This window comes from Heterodontus francisci, chromosome 32 (assembly GCF_036365525.1).
Source record: "Heterodontus francisci isolate sHetFra1 chromosome 32, sHetFra1.hap1, whole genome shotgun sequence".
Taxonomy (NCBI): domain Eukaryota; kingdom Metazoa; phylum Chordata; class Chondrichthyes; order Heterodontiformes; family Heterodontidae; genus Heterodontus; species Heterodontus francisci.
The window spans coordinates 29,397,131-29,410,650 of NC_090402.1; the positions used below are offsets into that span (position 1 = coordinate 29,397,131).

The following is a 13,520-nucleotide window of genomic DNA, read 5'->3' on the forward strand; positions in this document are numbered from 1 at the left end:
TATGCGTTAAGCTTGAATGACAAAATACACGTGATTGCATTGCACACGCTGGCTTGGTTTGCTCTCCTCCTAAATGCACTATATGTTATTTGTGGTTCACTTTTTAAATGGGGCTCAGAGTTGCAAGACCATTTTGAGTTTTGGTACAGATTCGTTTTGTGGTGAAATGCATCTTTTTTAAAGCATTAATGTTGCAGGCTGATTGTAATGTTTTGTACCAGTTCAAGGAACACTTTTGCTGCAGAGTCAAATTACAACCTTATTCATAAAAATTGGTGTGTTTATGTTTACTACATTCCCAGTATCAGCAAATATACCTTCTGTGAAGCATATTGAGGTAAATTACACTGTCTTTTTATACTCTGGGCTCAAATGGATGAAAAAAATAAGGTGATATATTAAATGTAACTGATAACTGAGATGGAATTAGCTCTGCAACCAGACATGCATGTGGTAAAATGATCTTTCTTTAAACACTCAGAACTATTCCAATTTAGCAACAGCAAGAGAGTTGATGATTTTATATGGTGGAGTGATTTCTAAAGTAGCTGGATCCACTTTTAAACCACTACATCTGTCTATGCAAGCTTGCACACACAACCATTTCTCATCACAAACCACAATTATTTTCTCAGGTCTGTACTTTCACCATGTACCTGATAAACTATCTGTACAGGTCAGTGAGTACAAATGACTTTGTTGGATTGTTTGGGCATAATACGACCCCTAAAACTGTCCAGCCTCCAGCAGGTAAAATAAACGTGGTCATTGTCTCCATTATTGTCAAAGGTAGTCCTGCCATCAGAAAAGCCTTTATTTTGGTAGTGCCAATGCCTCTGATGGCAGCAGTGCCACTTCATTTCCACTGCCAGATAGTTGCTGGTTTTAAACCCACCATTACCAGCAATCTGGTAATTTAAGTAAAAGTGCATCGCTTTACATGTTAATTAAGGAAGTGTTCCGTCTTTGTCATCAGGTGCTGGGCTCGCCTTATGTTCATGGTCAGCTATGGACCTTTCCTCTGGAAATGGGCAAGGAACAAAAAAAATGCAACAATTCTTCAATATTCTCCAATTTGATTTTGAACATTAAATTGGTTTGCTCCATCTTTTCTTCGATAATGGCTCTAATTAGATGTAAAACATACTGGGTTTACTTCTGTGTCTTTCAGAAAATCCTGAAAAATGAAAATAAAAATAGAAATCGTTTGAAGATTCATACAGTTAAGAAAAAACTAAAAGAGAAAGGTTACAGGGGATAACAGATTAGGTGGTGAGACTAACAAAGATCTGGAACAAAGGTATGAAAATGTGTTTATTTATCTCTTTATGCAGATGCACTTGTGTTGATCCAAATTAATATCCTCTTGAGTTTCCCTTGTTTTATAGATATAAATCATTTGAAGGCAGTTAACCTAAATGAGGTAAGGATATTAATGTATGTGGTAAGGATAATTAGGCTTTTAATAGTAAATGCACAGTAGATACAGTATATTTATGGATACAACTTATTATCTTTTAGTTCAGTTGCAAGAGTGAAATCAGCTTGTGACTATGAACTTCACTGAAATATCACAGCCAAACCAAATACCCTGTAACTACACAGCTGGTCAAACTGGAGAAGGTGGTTTTTCTAGTTATTTACATTGGACTGCCAATGAATTCTTTTGCCTTGTATAAATTCCTAAATTAACCTTCTAAAAATCAAGGAGTCATCATCTAGTGGTGAACCTTTCGGTGTCTGATCTCATGAACTGCTTGATCCTACCATTAGGAACACTGCTAGCAATGGGTCATGTCTGGGCTGAGCAATCATGCACTTTGGATTTTATTCGACAATAGCATGCAGTACATTGTTCCTTGGACTTGTAGGTATCAGCAGACATACAATGATTGTCAAATCCACCAACAAAAAGCTGATGATGTTATATAAAGCATCATTTGCAAAATGTTCCTCTATTGTCATTTGGATCATCTCAATTGTATTCCTATTCTCTGTGATTTTAAGTTATGTTGGTAAAAAAATGAGTCTGCTGGTACTGTGTGCTATGTTATCAAAACCTACAAGTACTCAAAGACATCAACAATAACTTATCTGGTGATGTCAATATTATTCTTGCTACTCTTGATGGTATTTTCCTCTTCATATATTTGCATAATACTGCACTTGTATAAGGTGCAAAAAACCAGCACAGTTCAGTTCAGAGTAGTTAACCTTAGTTGCTGCCATGACTGGTTTCATTGCGAGTCATTTGCCATACTACATTTATCGTCTGGTTTCACATTTCTGTATATTAAGTAATAACTCCAAGTGCTTTGCCTGGGGTAGGTGCGTGGGGATGTTTTTAACACGGCTGGTTGCCTGCAGCAGTTGTTTAGATCTCATTATGTATTTTGTTATCCCTACAACCTCAAATCGATCTCAGAATTGAGTCACTTAAAGTAGCTGCCGTTACCACTATGAAGGCAAAGTCTTACCAGCTCCGATAATTCATCTAAATCTTCCCAAATATGGAATATAACTTCTTAAATGATATGCAGAGTGCTGGCACAGTTCTCATCCCAATCTAAAATTAAACCACACTGTAAAATCTTTACACAGCGTAAATTTTGAGAACACGGTCTGTTACATTCCATAAATCTGTTGAAAGCTAATGGTTGTGTCATTCACATTTATTGAAGTGCATCCCATTTATATTTAGCTATAATCATATAAAAATGGTATAGATAGCATTTCCTGTCTGTTACACTTTAAGTGTCACACTCTCAACTTCCTGTGTCATATTTTAAATCAAATTATAATGGTACTCTTCAAAAATCAGGAAATCTGCAGTCTCTTGGTAGGCATTCCATAACATTGGCAACAGCCTCTAAACTGACCTCGTTATAAATCTTTTTCCTACTTGACAGATTTTGTAACCTTAATTTCAAATCCATCAACATTTTACATGTTCTTGACCTTATACAGCAATGCATCTTCTGAGTTATCATAAGTAGCACCTTGGGATGTTTAATATTTTGAATAAATTAAAGCCAATAGCACATACAAACATTGTACTCCAAATTTTGTCACAATCTGAAAATCCCGAGTGCTCCTAAGCAATGGTGTAAAACTCACAAGCACATTCTAAATTACAAAGGTTCCTGACTAAACTACAATTAGAACTTGAATGCTTTGAGCCGGTATTTATTAACGATGAGGCCTTAAAAAGGACAGAATAATACATTATTAAGTCAAAACGTCTATAATTTCCCCAACTGGCTTTAGCTAGCATATTTTTAAAAAAAGGTCAGGCCTTTCATCCTGCACCTGATGAGCTATTAAATACTAATTGACCTTACATATACTGAACAGTAATTACAATCTTGTGGTTTTAAAGGAACACCGTTTCACTTCAGCGCCTAAACAATATATGGCATATTATAAGATATACTGCTTCTGTCTTTAGAAAAGTGTGCATCACATCATACAATGTGTAATACTACAGAAAATCTACTACTAAAGTTAAAACATGTGCAAGGATTACACCACAATTGCACCTGACTGAAAATGCTTTTGGTCTGCCATCTTGCTTGAGCATAATCTGAGGACATAATACTAAAAACAAATGTTCTTAACATGTGTAAAAAAAATTACAAAATTCAGAAAAAAAAGTCTATTCAGAGGGCTCTTTATTCTTTGAACTTTTTAACAATTTCCCTTCAGAGATTTACCCTTAAATACACCTGAGACTCAAGTACTGCTTTCCCACTGCTACAACCAACATTGGGCTCAACCAGGTAGCAAACTTCAACTCCCAAAATGCATCAGCATTACTTCATGCAAGAATTCTATGGACTACAACTCCCACAATGCAACTTAAAGCCACCTCCTTTCTTTAAAGAACAGCATAATTTTGGAATTTTGGAAAGCATAAAACTTTTGAACATTGACAGAAAAAACAATACGCAAGGTTTATAATGTTTCATACCTCAATAACAGCAAAATCATGCCACGGGTTATGCAGAAATGAAACAAAAACAAGAAATGCTGGATTCACTCAGCAGGTCTGGCAGCATCTGTGGAAAGAGAAGCAGAGTTAACGTTTCGGGTCAGTGACCCTTCTTCGGAACTGTTCCGAAGAAGGGTCACTGACCCGAAACGTTAACTCTGCTTCTCTTTCCACAGATGCTGCCAGACCTGCTGAGTGAATCCAGCATTTCTTGTTTTTGTTTCAGATTTCCAGCATCTGCAGTATTTTGCTTTTATTATGCAGAAATGACCCTGCCACAACCACCAAACACTGCATTACTCTGAATCCAAGGGACACCTTTGCCTGCCTCAACTACAGGTGTGCCTTTGTTAGAAATTAACAATTTGCCTAGTGTCACGCAGGCCCCTACCTGCCAAGAATGAGGCACATTAATTGCCACATGGACATTAAAACTTTATATTGTTGCTGGGAAGAAGAGAAGGCCTATTACAAGGGCTAAAATAAAAGCAAAATACTGCAGATGCTGGAAATCTGAAATAAAAACAAATTCTGGAAATACTCAGCAGGTTTGTAGAGAGAGAAGCAGAGTTAACGTTTCAGGTCAGTGACCCTTCATCAGAACTGGCAGATATTAGAAATGTAATAGGTTTTAAGCAAGTAAAGTGGGGGGGTGGGGCAAGAGATAACAAAAGTGGGCGGCACAGTGTTGCAGTGGTTAGCACCGCAGCCTGACAGCTCCAGCGACCCCGGTTCAGTTCTGGGTACTGCCTGTGCGGAGTTTGCAAGTTCTCCCTGTGACCGCGTGGGTTTCCGCTGGGTGCTCCGGTTTCCTCCCACAGCCAAAGACTTGCAGGTTGATAGGTAAATTGGCCATTGTAAATTGCCCCTAGTGTAGGTAAGTGGTAGGAGAATGGTGGGGATGTGGTAGGGAATATGAGATTAATGTAGGATAAATGGGTGGTGGTTGTTCGGCACAGACTCGGTGGGCCGAATGGCCTGTTTCAGTGCTGTATTTCTAAATAATAAGAGGTGTTGATAGGACAGAGGTTCACAGAGAATACCTGACCAGAAGGTCATGGAACAAAGGCAAACTGTATGTTAATGGTGTGCTGAAAGACAAGGCATTAGTGCAGGGAGGGTGTGAATAGACTGTAAAGCACAAATCTCCTCTCAACCTTCCCTTCCGTAAGGAGAATAACCCCAGTTTCTCCAAAATATCCATGTAACTGAAGTCCCATATCCCTGAAACCATTCTCATAAATATTTTCTGTACCCTTTCTAAAGCCTTCATATCCTTCCTCACGTGTGGTGTCCAGAATTGGATACAATACCTCAGTTGAGACCAAACCGGAGTTTTATGAAGGTTCAGCATAACTTCCTTGCTTTTGCACTCTATGCCTCTGTTTATAAAGCCCAGGATCCTGCAAGCCTTTATAATGACTTTCTCATGTATCACTTCACATTTCTTTGCATTAAATTTTATCTGAACGTGTTGCCCATTCCACCAGCCTGTCTATCCTCTTGAAGTCTATAACTATCCTCCTCACGGCTCACAATACTTCCAAGTTTTGTGTCATCTGCACATCTTGAAATTGTGCCCTGCACACCCAAGTCTTAGTCATTAATACATATCAAGAAAAGCAGAGGTCCTAATACCAAACCCTGGAGAACCCCAATATATACCTTCCTCCAGTCCAAAAAAACAACCGTTCACCACTACTCTCTGTTTCATGTCACTCAACAAAATTTGTATCCATGCTGCCACTGTCCCTTTTATTCCATGGGCTTCAATTTTGCTGGCAAGTTTATTATGTGGCACTTTATTAAACACCTTTTGGAAGTCCACATACATCACATCAACCACATTAGCCTTATTAACTATTTCTGTTAACTCATCAAAAACTCAATCAGGTTAGGTAAACACAATTTTCCTTTAATAAATCCGTGATGGTTTTCCCAAGGTAAACCACACCTGTCCAAGTGACTTAATTTTGTCTCGCCTTATCGTCCTAAAAGCTTTCCCACCACTGAGGTTAAACTGACTGGCCTGAGGTTCCTGTGTTTATCCTTGCGCCCCTTTTTGAACAAGGGTGCAATATTTGCAATTTCCCAGACCTCTAGCACCACACATGTATCTAAGGAGTATTGTAAAATTGTGGCCAATGCCTCCACAATTTCCACCCTTACTTCCCTCAGCATCCTTGGATGATAAAAATTCCAGTGTGGAATATTTACAAAGTATGGTAGCTCCCTCTAATGGAAATAACAGTGTTGCACATTTTTATTTTGTGACTGATACTGCTTGAAATCATAAGGCTAATTTTCTGGTTGCCGTGGCCTTTAGTATGAGTGTTTGGGGCCATGACATTAGGTGGACAATGCTTTCATGGCAAATCTGGCTTTGCATTATCTTCAGGCCAACTTTTTAAGCATTGCTTTCCCTGGAAACACAGTAGCAGCAGGAAAGGTGCCTTGGAAGTTACTCATTTGGAGGATTTCTCCAAGTCCAGAGCAGTATTAATCCATGGGACAATCCCATAAGGCAACTTCACACCTTCCTTGAATGAAAGGGGTTCCATTGCATCAATGTGTAAATTCTTAAAATAGCCTAGGCATAGAGGACCACACAGGTTAAGACCTGCTGACCAAGCGGCATTCATGATGCCTTTTCTTTAAGATAATCTCCTGTGTCTGGGCTCTGTCAAGAAGAAGCCAGATAGAAAGGAGACCATCATTACCCTCTCCAAATGTGCCTTTGACACCATTGAGACAACCAAGAAAAGCAACAAAGCAAAGATACAATGAGGTGAAGGCAGCCGCCTGGAACATTATCAAAATCTTTGCAGGCACCTTGAAGTGGCTTCAGATGCATGAATAGAGAAGGCAGCATCTTGCAATACTGTTCCATCAAGGTTTCCAAGATTACCACAGTCTGCAACATGTACAGTGATTTTGCTGTCTAGAAAAGTCTAGTGGTGGAGTAGGAGAAGGCTTACCCACATTCAAGCTGTAACAATCCTGCTGAAATATCACTGCAGACAGCAAAAGTAGTACTGCAGGTTTTCATGGGGACGATCTCCAGGCATGTGCCACATCTACATATATACAACACAATGACCCAAATCATCTTCAGCAACACTGGCCTCTGCATTAACTTAACTGCCATGGATACTTGTCTTTGATAAGAAAACAATCAGGACACAACTGAAATAAAGTGTGATCAAATTTAAGTTCTTAAAAATTATAAGTATATGGGGCATGTGTATTTTTTCTCTCTCTGGTGCTTCCCATTGGTAATAGAGCATTTTTTTATACACCTTACTCTTGTTCTTCTTATGTTTTCCATGGCAGGTCTAGGCGAGGTAGCTAGCTGATGGGTATCACAGTGAGCTGCTTGGGTAGCCCACTACCTCACAGGAACTGGTACTGCCAGGTTTGATGCAGCTTTGTTTTTTAAGGTCAGTGCGAGCAGGAGGTTTAAATGGGGCAAATGTGGCATTGCCAATGCCTATTGACCTGGAACTCACTGCCCACAAGGGTGGTGGAAACAGAGATGATCAATGACTTCAAGAGGAAGTTGGATGGCCACCTGAAAGAAATCGACTTGCAGGGATCTAGCCGGTGAGTGTAATTGACTGCATAGCTCCTTGGAGAGCCAGCCATGGACTCGATGGGCCGAATGGCCTCCTTCTGTGCCGTAAATGACTCTATTCCAGCGATGCCTCGGCATGTACAATGATCTTCCAGGGACAAGACCCTAGACAGTTACAAGGACAATAAAGCCCTGTATAATGGCTCTCACTATTCAATCCTTCAACACGTGGAAATAAAAGAAAAATAAATAAATAAATAATTCTGATGAAAGGTCACAGACCTGAAACGTTAACTCTATTTCTCATGGTGTGGAGGACCTGTTAGGACCTGCTGTGTATTTCCAGCACTTTCTGGTTTTACTTCAACACATGGAAGTGGACAAGACTGTCCGTTATACATTCAAGATGGCTCCTGGGCTGGAAGCTCCCGAGGAAGCTCCCTTGCTGTTCGACTCTATCCATGGCCATCTGCTCCCATCCCAAACGTTTTCTCCCCCAATCTGCCCTCTTAAACTGTTTAAATTCCCCTGGCTCTTTAAATCAGTTCATTTTAGCCCTATCTAAAGGCTAACAGTTAGTTTAGTGTATGTTACCTGGGCCCACTGCCCTCCCCCAGCCACACCTGCTCTTTGTTTTCTCAATGAAATTGATCCGGATGAAACTGACGAGCACAGCTGCCGATTCTTCAATCTCCGATCCTGCTGTCTTCACCGCCCAGAGTGTCTGCAGCCACGGCGTGCGGTAAGTCCATTGAGGTGAAGAAGGAACAGCGGGACCAGAGAGAAGTCCTGAGAAAAGGTGCCCCGAACACCCAAAAAATCCACGAACGGCCCCCCCGGCCGCAACTTCAAAGCGCCCGCGGGAGATGGCTCGGAGAGCATCTGCAGCGCACTGTCGGCAATGCTGCATGCCTTTATTTAAACCACTGCAAAAAAAAAACCCTTAGCAAATGTAATCACCTCTAAGTCTGCCAAATGATGCTTCACCTCCCGAAGGACGTGGATGAGCTTTCCGGACGTCGATAGTGGGCAATGAGGAAATGGCTTATTACCTGCACCAGCTTCCCCCCCTTCCACCCCCCCCCCCCCCCCCCATCCCCTTCCCTGCTCCACCCTCTCAGCTCACCCCCTCACAACCCCGTCCCAGCCCGCCCCCCCTCGCACCATCTTCACCCCGCACCCCCTTCCCCTGCACCCCCCCCCCACCCCCTCCCTCTACCCTTCCCCCTTGCATCCCCTCCTCCCACCGGCACCATCCTACACCTGTGTAGGGGCCCCAACAACCCCACTGCCTTGTGGGCGTCTCGGGAGAGACCAAGGCTAAGGGAGTAAACCCTAACAGATAATCCGGAGCGGAACCCCGTAGGCGGTCATGTGTCACCTTTGGCATGTTTCCGGCAGTTCCTGCAGCCATACTGGTGCCAAACGTCGTGCCCTGCACTCCTTTGGACCCCACCAGAAAGGCCGAGAGGGGGGTTTTGATGACTGGGCAACTCTCAACCTCCATAAATTTGCCCAGGCATGCGCCATGGAGAGGTCACTCCATAGTTGCCTCACAGCGACTAAAACAACACGGAAGGCAGCAGTTACGGGTTATAAGTCCAGATAAATTGGCGTGGAAACTGGGCGCCACGGGTTGCCTTTGTCGGTGGGAGAGGTCATTGCACCTCACTGGACAGCTACTGCCCGCCTCAAACCGGGCAGCCCCCGGTCAATAAGGTTCTGTCCCGCCACAGTCTGCCTGCTTCAATGGGTGCTTGGAGCTCAGGGTCATTGCCCGAAAGGTGGACTGATACACCGCACCAAACAACATGAAAAAAGGAAAGAAGGTACCAGCCCTTCGCTTTGCAAGCTGGAACGTCAGAACTATGTGTCCTGGCCTGTCGGAAGACCTTACGCAAATCAACGATTCTCGGAAGACCGCCATCATTAACAACGAGTTCAGTAGATTCAATGTGGACATTGCAGCACTTCAGGAGACTCGCCTCCCCGCGAGTGGCTCTCTAGCAGAGCAAGACTACACCTTCTTCTGGCAGGGCAGGGATCCTGAAGAACCAAGACAGCATGGAGTGGGCTTTGCCATCAGAAACTCCTTGCTCAGCATGATAGAGCCTCCCTCAAATGGCTCGGAACGCATACTGTCCATCCGACTGCTCACCACCTCTGGTCCTGTACACCTACTCAGCATCTATGCTCCAACACTCTGCTCCCCACCTGAAGCTAAAGACCAGTTCTATGAACAACTCCATAACATCATTAGCAGCATCCCCAACACCGAACACCTATTCCTGCTGGGGGACTTTAATGCCAGGGTTGGGGCCGACCATGACTCATGGCCCTCCTGCCTTGGGCGCTCTGGTGTTGGAAGGATGAATGAGAACGGGCAGAGACTGCTTGAGCTGTGTACCTATCATAACCTCTGCATCACCAACTCGTTCTTTCACACTAAACCCTGTCACCAGGTTTCATGGAGGCACCCAAGATCGCGTCGTTGGCACCAGCTAGACCTCATTGTCACAAGGCGAGCCGCCTTAAACAGTGTTCAAATCACACGCAGCTTCCACAGTGCGGACTGCGACACCGACCACTCCCTGGTGTGCAGCAAGGTTAGACTCAGACCAAAGAAGTTGCATCATTCCAAGCAGAAGGGCCACCCGCGCATCAACACGAGCAGAATTTCTCACCCACAGCTGTTACAAAAATTTCTAAATTCACTTGTAACAGCCCTTCAAAACACTCCCACAGGGGATGCTGAGACCAAGTGGGCCCACATCAGAGACGCCATCTATGAGTCAGCTTTGACCACCTACGGCAAAAGTGCGAAGTGAAATGCAGACTGGTTTCAATCTCACAATGAAGAGCTGGAACCTGTCATAGCCGCTAAGCGCATTGCACTTTTGAACTACAAGAAAGCCCCCAGCGATTTAACATCCGCAGCACTTAAAGCAGCCAGAAGTACTGCACAAAGAACAGCTAGGCGTTGCGCAAACGACTACTGGAAACACCTATGCAGTCATATTCAGCTGGCCTCAGACACCGGAAACATCAGAGGAATGTATGATGGCATGAAGAGAGCTCTTGGGCCAACCATCAAGAAGATCGCCCCCCTCAAATCTAAATCGGGGGACATAATCACTGACCAACGCAAACAGATGGACCGCTGGGTTGAGCACTACCTAGAACTGTACTCCAGGGAGAATGCTGTCACTGAGACTGCCCTCAATGCAGCCCAACCAGTCATGGATGAGCTGGACATACAGCCAACCAAATCGGAACTCAGTGATGCCATTGATTCTCTAGCCAGCGGAAAAGCCCCTGGGAAGGACAGCATTACCCCTGAAATAATCAAGAGTGCCAAGCCTGCTATACTCTCAGCACTACATGAACTGCTATGCCTGTGCTGGGACGAGGGAGCAGTACCCCAGGACATGCGCGATGCCAACATCATCACCCTCTATAAAAACAAAGGTGACCGCGGTGACTGCAACAACTACCGTGGAATCTCCCTGCTCAGCATAGTGGGGAAAGTCTTTGCTCGAGTCGCTCTGAACAGGCTCCAGAAGCTGGCCGAGCGCGTCTACCCTGAGGCACAGTGTGGCTTTCGTGCAGAGAGATCGACCATTGACATGCTGTTCTCCCTTCGTCAGATACAGGAGAAATGCCGTGAACAACAGATGCCCCTCTACATTGCTTTCATTGATCTCACCAAAGCCTTTGACCTCGTCAGCAGACGTGGTCTCTTCAGACTACTAGAAAAGATCGGATGTCCACCAAAGCTACTAAGTATCATCACCTCATTCCATGACAATATGAAAGGCACAATTCAACATGGTGATCCTCATCAGAGCCCTTTCCTATCCTGAGTGGTGTGAAACAGGGCTGTGTTCTCGCACCCACACTTTTTGGGATTTTCTTCTCCCTGCTGCTTTCACATGCGTTCAAATCCTCTGAAGAAGGAATTTTCCTCCACACAAGATCAGGGGGCAGGTTGTTCAACCTTGCCCGTCTAAGAGCGAAGTCCAAAGTACGGAAAGTCCTCATCAGAGAACTCCTCTTTGCTGACGATGCTGCTTTAACATCTCACACTGAAGAATGCCTGCAGAGTCTCATCGACAGGTTTGCGGCTGCCTGCAATGAATTTGGCCTAACCATCAGCCTCAAGAAAACGAACATCATGGGGCAGGACGTCAGAAATGCTCCATCCATCAATATTGGCGACCACGCTCTGGAAGTGGTTCAAGAGTTCACCTAACTAGGCTCAACTATCACCAGTAACCTGTCTCTAGATGCAGAAATCAACAAGCGCATGGGTAAGGCTTCCACTGCTATGTCCAGACTGGCCAAGAGAGTGTGGGAAAATGGTGCACTGACACGGAACACAAAAGTCCGAGTGTATCAGGCCTGTGTCCTCAGTACCTTGCTCTATGGCAGCGAGGCCTGGAGAATGTATGCCAGCCAAGAGCGACGTCTCAATTCATTCCATCTTCGCTGCCTTCGGAGAATACTTGGCATCAGGTGGCAGGACTATATCTCGAACACAGAAGTCCTTGAAGCGGCCAACACCCCCAGCTTATACACACTACTGAGTCAGCGGCGCTTGAGATGGCTTGGCCATGTGAGCCGCATGGAAGATGGCAGGATCCCCAAAGACACATTGTACAGCGAGCTCGCCACTGGTATCAGACCCACCGGCTGTCCATGTCTCCGCTATAAAGACGTCTGCAAACGCGACATGAAATCGTGTGACATTGATCACAAGTCGTGGGAGTCAGTTGCCAGCATTCGCCAGAGCTGGCGGGCAGCCATAAAGACAGGGCTAAATTGTGGGGAGTCGAAGAGACTTAGTAGTTGGCAGGAAAAAAGACAGAGGCGCAAGGGGAGAGCCAACTGTGCAACAGCCCCGACAAACAAATTTCTCTGCAGCACCTGTGGAAGAGCCTGTCACTCCAGAATTGGCCTTTATAGCCACTCCAGGCGCTGCTTCACAAACCACTGACCACCTCCAGGCGCGTATCCATTGTCTCTCGAGATAAGGAGGCCCAAAAGAAAAGAAAAAGAAAGAAAGGAGGACCTGTTAGGACCTGCTGTGTATTTCCAGCACTTTCTGGTTTTACTTCAACACATGGAAGTGGACAAGACTGTCCGTTATACATTGGAGCACAAAATCCATTACAGTAGTCAGAATATTCTCAAAGAAAGAGAAGTGATAAATTAACTTTTCAGGTAAAACCCCATTCCAATGAAGGGCCTGCACCTCAAACCCTAACCTACCATATCTCTTTTCAGATGCTGTTACGTATTTCAGCCCAGTCTTAAATACTCTTTCAGGTTCACCGGTGCTCACCATTCCTGTATTTTTTTAAAAATTCTTTTTATGCGATATCAGCATTTGTTGCCCATCTCTAATTGCTCTTGAAAAGGTTGTGGTGAGCTGCCTTCTTGAACCGCAGCAGTCCATTGACTTTTTCTGTAGCAGTTTGGTACAACTGAATGGCTTGCTAGACCGTGTCAGAGGGCAGTTAAGAGTCAACCACGTTGCTATGGGTCTGGAGTCACATGTAGACCAAACCAGATAAGGATGGCAGATTTCCTTCCCTAAAGGACATTAGTGAACCAGATGGGTTTTTACAACAATCGATAATAGTTTCATGGCACCATGACTGAGACTAGCTTTCAATTCCAGATTTTTAAAAATTAATTAATTGAATTTAAATTCCACCAGCTACCGTGGTGGGATTTGAACCCATGTCCCCAGGGCATTAGCCTAGGCTTCTGGATTACTAGTCCAGTGACATTACCATTATGCCACTGTCAAGTAAACAACTTGAACATTTAATGTTCAGGATTAAGCCTGTACTGACCAATCTCTAATAATATGATAGCTTATCTGGCGATGTAACAATGTGATTTGCAATGGATATTGAGTCTTTCATACATGCACTTCTCTAATCTTTC

General features: G+C 44.0%; 1 protein-coding gene across 10 annotated transcripts in view; it reads left to right on the plus strand.

Moving 5' to 3' along the window:
* The window catches only part of LOC137347729 (zinc finger protein 672-like), a 132,039-nt gene that overhangs the window by 3,297 nt on the left and 115,222 nt on the right, over positions 1–13,520 (plus strand). For all 10 annotated transcript variants that reach the window (XM_068012598.1, XM_068012599.1, XM_068012600.1 and 7 more), the window contains one exon: positions 1,172–1,300. The gene's annotated coding sequence lies outside the window, so the exon portion shown is untranslated. The remainder of the gene's footprint in view (positions 1–1,171; positions 1,301–13,520) is intronic.